Consider the following 8,512-nt stretch of genomic DNA (forward strand, 5'->3'; position numbering starts at 1 on the left):
GGTGAGAAGTGCCAGGTGTGAACAGGGCCGGTGCTAGACTATTTTATGCCTTAGGCAAGACCAGCTACTTGCGCCCCCCCCCCAAAAAAAGGGAAGGGGTTAAAAACTCCTCTATGTGATCCTGATCTGATGGTTCCTCCATGTTATGCTGTCATACCCAGTGACCCCCATATTCCTCAATTTCACACCCGGGGACCCTAATGTCCCTCAATGTCACACCAAGGGACTTTGATGATTTTCCATGTCACACCCTGGGACCCCAATATTACTCCATGTCATGCTGTCATACCTACTGTCCCCGATGTACCTCTATGTCAGATCCTGATGTTTTTCCATGTCACATTTGGGGACCCTGATGTTCCTCCGTGTCACACCTGGGGACCCTGATGTTCCTCCGTGTCACACCTGGGGACCTCAATCCCCCATGGCACACCCAGGGACCCCTATTCCTCATGGCACACCTGGTGACCCCGAACCCCTGTTAAACACGGTGGCTCCTGGTGGAGGGAAAAGCAGCAGTTAGAGAGCTCCACACGTCCTTCATCACCAACCTCCTCAGACCATTCTGGTGCCTCGTCGCTTCTGCCCCAGTAAAGGTTCCGCCCTCCAGTGCCGAGCTCTGGCTCAGGTTCAGCTCTCCTCCACTCCCTGCTTAATACCTACCCAGGGAAATAAACGGCTGCCCACCAGCTCAGTGCAGAGAGTCACTTCCTGCCGCTCAGCTCCACCTGAAGAGGATCATCATGCAGGCAGCACTCTGGGGGGCTCCCTTCTTGCCTTTTGGGGCCCCTCCAACAGTGGTGGAAAGCCAGGGCCTGGTAGTTCCACCACTGCCCAAGACACTTGGCATCTTCCGCTGTCCCTTCTTTCCCCCCACCTCCGCCCCTCACCTCAGCTCACAATAATCATTCATGATGGAGAATTCATGATGGAGAGAGATTGCCGACTCCTGGCTGCGCCCCTAGGTGGCAATGCGCCCTAGGCGACATGCCTAGGGTGCCTAGTGGAAGCACGGCCCTGGGTGTGAACAGAAAGCTTTTGAAACTCCAGAGAGCTGAAGAGCAGTGATGTATGATGGAAGACATAATCATCGCGTTTTAGGGGCTGAGAGTACAGTTGGTATCCTAAAATGATAATTGTGTCCCTGAGTTTTTGCCATGTCTGCAGTGACAAGCCTACTAACACAGCAGACACTCCGAAACACCTTTATATTAGGACATGGACTGCAGTGCCCAAGGCCAACAGATTTAAAGTGGAAGAAAACCCATCAATTTCAGTTGTTTCAAAAAACAGTTACATTCTCAGCATGCCGGAAATGCTAGCTGTCACATTGGTTGTGCTCTCAACCAAACTGTCAAACCATCCAATGGCTTGTGTCATAACTGATCACATGTGCAGCATCATGGCAGTTGCAGATTAAACAGAGGTAAGATGGCTTCCATTAATGAAAACGACAGGAGGGCTTACTTTCACTTAGCAATACTAAAAAAGTCCCCGATACGCATTGAAACATTTTATGCCATACACTAATGCAGTGATTATTGTTCCCCAAGCAGACAGAGCTTATAAGGCTTTCTATTCATGCACAATGCTTCTCTCCCATATCACAAAGAGGACAAAGATTGTAAATTACTGTAATTATGCTTTCCGGGTCCCAATCCATGGCAGCATATGTTTGGTTATATGTATGCTGCTATGTTGGTGTCAGGAAACACTGTATTTTTAACAGCCAGACACATAGAAGAATTATAAACAATTAGGAGCTGTTTTGATCATTCCACATTCTCAATCTGGAAAAGGAGAGTTAAAAAATAAGGTATTTATAGAGTGCAAAAATGTACTAAATTAAATGTACAAATTTAAATGTACATTTTTAAGAGTTAGCAAAAAAAATGACGATGATGATCCTAGTGATATTAATGGATACTGTAGGTAAAGTCCACATTTTCATTAGTTTTTAATGAAGAGGGAAAGCAGGAGAGCCCCTGTTGGATTGGGTGTTTACTGCTTTCTGAGACTTCATGAGAGAAAGATTTCCCCTCACTTCCTGTCCTGGTGACAATGGTTTCCCAGACAGGAAGTGAGAGGTAATCTCCAAAAGCAACACAGAGAGAACTATAATTGTTTTTTTTTGTATCAAAAGCTAGAACATCTGTAGTTATTTTTGCTGTATATATCCTTGCTCCTATTGTCAGTGTGACAGGAAGTGAGGAAAATCTCTCTTATAAAGCCCCATCTAGTATTAAAGTTCCACAACTGTTCAAATCCTTTCCCAATTTCCATAAAAAAATAAAATAAAATAAATTGGCTGGATTCACACTTTAATAATATTGCTATAACTACTATCACTATTGTTATTAATACTACTAAAAATAGAGTTATTGTTGGCTCTGTGACAGTCCTCAAGGTGATTTTATACACATATACTGGCCCTGTCCTGCAAATACTGTATACTGGACACAAAGGCTCTCTGTTATTCAATCTATAACTAATATTTCAGTTTCCCCCTCCCCTCCGATGTGTCTGTTAGGCCTGGTGGAGGATCTAGCACCTAGAGTGGCAGACAGGACTTTGGTTGGCCTCCTATTATTCTATGCCAGGAAAGCCATTACGTTATGCTGGAAAAAGCAGAACCCTCCTAGTTTATCTTTCTGAAAGCGCATGGGTGTTCGCAGAACTTTTTTTTAGGGGGGGGGGGCATCATTATAAGGTAGCCCATGCTCCGCCCCTTTTCGCCCCTATAGATCCCCCTTTAGAGCAGGCCAGGGTCCCCCATAGACTCCCTTTAGTCTTACCCTTTTACCTATGTTCCCCGTGCTAGCAGGTTTTCCAGCACCACCAGGTACTCCAGGCACTCCCTGCAAAGAAAAAAAAAAAAATATATATATAGCCAATATGACCCCCTTTAGAGCAGGCCAGGATCCCCATAGATCCCCTTTAGGGCAGGCCAGGGTCCCCATAGATCCCCCTTTAGAGCAGGCCAGGGTCCCCCATAGATTCCCTTTAGAGCAGGGTCCCCATAGATCCCCCTTTAGAGCAGGCCAGGCAAGGGTCCCATATAGATCCCCTTTAGAGCAGGGTCCCCATAGATCCCCCCTTCAGAGCAAGCCAGGTCAGGGTCTCCCATAGATCCCCCTTTAGAGCAGGCCTGGAAATTTCCAGAGGAGGGCACTTGCCCCCACTTGTGGACGCCCATGTGGAAGCGGTTGGTCAATAATGCCCTCATCTACTACAAAGATAGGTATGCTCATAGAGGTTGCCCCAAGAAATATGATAGGGTCTGGGCCAATTTGCTAGCGTTGCCTACCATGGCTGTGGATAGCTAACATTAGTATGGGCTCCCTATGATCCCTTCTTGGAAGTTGAGTGAAAGCACTAACACTACTTGAAGTCCAGCAGCTGATATGGCAAAAAGGGTTGGACACAGGTTCTTTAAATAGTTTAGTTGTTTTGTTAGTTTGGTACTACATTCTTAAGGCTACTTTATAATACATCTAATGCCCCTTCTGCCTTTGTGCCCCTGCGTGGGTTTGATGCCTGTGACTAGAAGGCTGTTGTTGTTTTGTCTATATAGTTGTACTGTATTAAAATCAAACAAAAATATTTTTTATAAAAAAGAGAGTTATAGTATAAGTATATAGTAAATAAAAGTATATAGTCAATAAAACATACATTAAAGTTACATTTCTAGAAATTCTACAAGTATTGCAAATAAGACCACATTATTACACGTCATAAAACAACATTTATTGTTATAAAGACTGATATTATTGTTACAGCTACTATTACAAACTACTGAAATTTATACTACTGTTTCTTTTTTTAATTCTCCAGCATGGTAAGTAGATGTTCCAGGAGTTTATGGAAACTGAATAAACTTAGGATGCAGTTATGAACCTGGGGGGGAAGATGTTCCCTTGGTCATCATGTCTAGAAACCCCATAGCCTACCTTTAGAAAATGATCTAATGGGGAAAAATAACTTGGATGATGATAATACAGGTGCACAGATATGGGGATGTGTCTATATATATATATATATATATATATATATATATATATATATATATATATATATATATATTTTGTACTTGTATAGAGATTTAGATGTATTTCTGTATGAGAAAGGACGTTAACCTTTGAGTCCGAAACGTTACGATTGAAATACTATGACATTGTACTGGTATGTACTTTGGATATTTTTCCAATAAAGAAAGAATTGTGCAGCAATCCCTGTGGACTTCTTCTCATATATATATATATATATATATATATATATATATATATATATATATATATATATATATGAATGCAACTTATAGAATTTGTGTTCTAGAAAAAACTTGTAACTTGTATTTGATGGAAAGTCGAAGGATAAAGAGCAGTAAACAGAACAAAAAAACATCTCATTAGAAGACAGCCAGAAGAGCAGATAGGACAGGTGAAATGAATGTCGCAGAGAATGCAGATTGGTTGGGGTCTCACCTGTTTCTAGGAAGATCTCGTCACACTGACAGGCAGGTAGTTGGTCTCAGTTGATGAGTGTAGGCTCAGGGTGCTGGGAGGTGCTGGGCCTCCTCCTCCTCCATGACTGGTCCTCAGAAGTAGAGCAGAGTCAGGCAGCATCAGACCAGTTCTCTCCTCCTCTGTGTATAGTGTCAGCACAGTCTGAGTTGTAGGTAATAACAGAACAGCGATTTACTAAACCTCCCAGCTTCCAGGGTGAACTTATCACCCACTGACTGACCATCTCCGACCTCCAAGGACACTGCCAGACTCTCCTCCCTGAAAATGTTCATTTCTTTCAGGACACACCAAATGCAGATGAAATTAATTATTATATTTATAGCATTCATTTTATTAGATTGTTTTCATGTTCACAAGGTCAAAAAACAAAAGCTGGCAGAAAAACGCCATGGTTAGATCTGATCCCGAAACTCAGTGGATGTTAGATTCAGACCAAATTTCAAATAATCCAGGTGTCCTGAAGCTGAATTGTGTTATTTTTGGCAGTTTGGATTCCCAAAAGTCTTCTGGGAGAAAGGGACAAAATAATTTTTTAAGGACATAGCTCGGGCTGTTTTTTGGCCCCATCATCTCTTTGACCTGAGCTGCCTGGAGCTTCTCAAACCATTCTGCTCAATTGTGAATCATTTTCTGCTCTGCTCCATAGGGACTCATTCATAAACGGCCCTAAGGTAAAAATAGGCATTTAAGCTGTGTTTTTAATGCCCTTTTAAGCTGCGATGGGGGCTGGACAGGCTTGTACAAAAATGACATCCTAATTTAAGTAAACGTGGCCATTTCACAACTGCGAGCCAAATGTTAGGCTTGCGTTTGCAGTGCACTATTCCCATTCAAAATCCCTATACAGCTGCCAAAAAAAAACAGGCATTCAGGAGGTGACAGTATATTTTCCTGAATGTCTGGCCATTGCTCTTGTACCATTCTCTGAAAAGTGATACATCATCGTTTTTCAAAGGGGGAGCGAGGACTTTTGCCAGTGTGAATGAGACCTAATATGAAGGGAGTAAATCGCTGCGCAAACTGTTGGCACTTTAGAAATCCTGTATAATAATAATAATAATAATACACACTATATTGGTGCTTGGCTTGGGGTGTGGAAAATGTACACCCCTCTGCCAGCTTTTTCCTGTCTCTGTCCCCACTGGGGAGATTCTCCTTCATTATTTTTACTATATGACCATTGTCATTGAGCCAGAGAGAATTCCAATTTTTTTTTTTACCAGGACGGGAAATGAGGGCAAATCTTTCAGTGAGGTTAATTGTATAATAGGAGCGATTCATTCTCGAAAAATAACAGGACAAGGGTTCTCTCCCGCCCCTAGTCTATCCAAAGCAAAAAAAAAAAGTTTTGCATACACATACACTTTAAGAGGTAAAACCTGACCCCTAATACAGGTCCTGGGCGATATAGGATTCTATATTGCCTAATGCCCACCATACACAATGTGATTTTTTAAAAAAAAAATTATGGATTCAAATGCAAGCAATAGTAGTGAATAGCAGTGATTTTGTTTCGATCGACTTGGAAACTGACGTAGCACAAAGGTATACTCAAACACCTTGCTGTTCATCTATCTAAAGATAACAAAAGTATCAGCCAAGACACTTTTTTTTACCTAATTGCAAAAAAATTTGCACCTGCTCTCTGTTCTGTGACATTTAGCAGCCACAGACTCTTCATAGAATCCATAGGAAACCATTGATAAATTATTGGAGCAGCTAAGTGACAAGTCCTGGTTAGAAATGAGAGTTGGGGGAGCTTAGAGTTGCAGTGCCACACACCTATGGGGCTCGGACAGAGATTTTTGGCCCTGTAGGTACCTGTAAAAGTTGTTTACCAACCCGTGGACTTGATATCAATTACCAAAGGTCCCCCGCTTCTCTTCAAGTTGGGGTATAAAAAAGAAAATCTGCGTCAGTCATCAGTAACTGATAAACATCAGCTGCAAAAATGGTGACCCATATAATGTGGTTTGCGTTCCTTCCCCAAAGAAGGGAACAATTTATTTAGTGCTTGGTTAAATTGAATTAGCTGGAACTGTAGTGGCTTATCTAGTTATGTGTTTTCTTTGGATAAAACGAATTGTCAGTTAATTTTTTTACATCTGCTCAATGGTTAATGGTTACCAAATACACAAAAATACACATTTCCGTATTTTAAACCAATAATAAAGGCTGTAACCAATATTCTTCCATAGCATTGAGCAGTTTATTAATTTACATAAGGTTATATGGGTTCTGCTCATGATCTGACGATCAATTCTTTTCGATATCGGTCTTCTGCGATTTGATCAGTTTGCTCACATCGATTGACTGATCAAATAATTCTATCAATGTTTGTGTGGCCACCATCAGCGAGTGCACAGTGACATTGATATCAGACATCTCATCCTCAGAGCATGCTGTATATACAGTGCTGTAATTGGCTCCAAAGGTGCTTCAACAAAGTATTGACCAAAGGCTGTAAATACTTATGTACATGCGATTTTTATTGTTTTTTATTTTTAATAAATTTGCAAAGATTTCAAACAAACTTCTTTCACGTTGTCATTATGAGGTATTGTCTGTAAAATTTTGAGGAAAATAAGGAATTGAATCCATTTTGGAATAAGGCTGTAACATAACAAATTGTGGAAAAAGTGAAGCGCTGTGAATACTTTCCGGATTCACTGTATGAAGGTTGTTGAAAGCTCCTCTATATGGTCACATACTACCCTGGCTGATCCTGTGATTGGGCTGTTTGTACCATACATGTGTTTCGTGCCATGTAAAGTGACGGACGAGACGACAAGATTCATGAAACACAAGGTTTACACAGCAGGTCACCTTCATAGGGCGCTGCACACAATGTTTATCAAACACTGAACTGGTTTGTCCCAATCCCCGGTGACTACACTGGCCTCAGGCCGTTTCCGACCGGCCCCATTCTGTCTCACCGCTCACACAGGTGCTCTAAAGAGAACCCGTTATGTGTAAGGCTGGAGCACAGTTTTGTGGATTAGATTGAGACAGCTCCCTATATCAATTAAAGCGTATATACTGTATAGCTAAAACTTTTTTATTTTTTTGGATAAAATAGGGAGGAGTTATAGCTGAACTCGAGAAAAAAAAATCATAACTACCCTTGAATGTGTACAAAAAAATCCTAACAACCTAAATGAAGGACTTTACCGGTACCTTGAGAGCCGGTTCACATAGCCGCGACCCGACTTTGCCGGGCGACCTGTGAAGTCGCGGTGCGCAGCTCGCACCGCGACCTCGGAGCGGCATGCACGGACTTCATATCATTGAAGTCAATGCAGGTCGCCCCAAAGTAGCTCAGGACCCTTTTTCTAAGTCGGAGCGACTTGTGTCGCTCCTATTAGAACGGGTCCTGTGCTAATCTATGGCAGGCGACCCGCGGCGACCAGGTCGCCTGACAAGTCGCCCCAGTGTGAACCGGCTCTAAAAGCACATCTAATGCAGTTTTATTGGTATACAAAAAGATTGTTCAATAAAAACATGTTCATGTTACTAAAACATACATACAGATATTAGACATCAACATTTGAATCTGTTTCAGAAATATTTTGTGCAATTCCTAAATTATTTGGTTTAACCATCCACCATGCTGCGGTCAGGTGGTGGATTATCTCGCTGTGAATTACTCCAACGCAGGTGCGTTTCTTGCGGCAACAGCCCGCTTCTTCAGGAAATTTATTGACAGCGAGATTTTCTATAACAAAATACACATGTAAAGATTTTTCATCATAAGATTATACATAATTAAAAAGTGTCTACCATATATCATTTCACATAAAAGGGTAATAATACATACCCAGAGATAAACATCATTGAGGCCCGTGTTCACACCTGAGTGGTTTTCAGCTCGTAAAACGCTCATCTCTGAAGTCTCAAAACGCACAACAAACAAAATCCCATTCATTTCAATGGCCCTGTTCACATATGAGGGTTTTGTCGCCTGAAACAAAACGCCTGAGGCTCCA

The sequence above is a fragment of the Pelophylax lessonae genome (genome assembly GCF_965119305.1).
Source record: "Pelophylax lessonae genome assembly, chromosome: 4".
Lineage (NCBI taxonomy): Eukaryota > Metazoa > Chordata > Amphibia > Anura > Ranidae > Pelophylax > Pelophylax lessonae.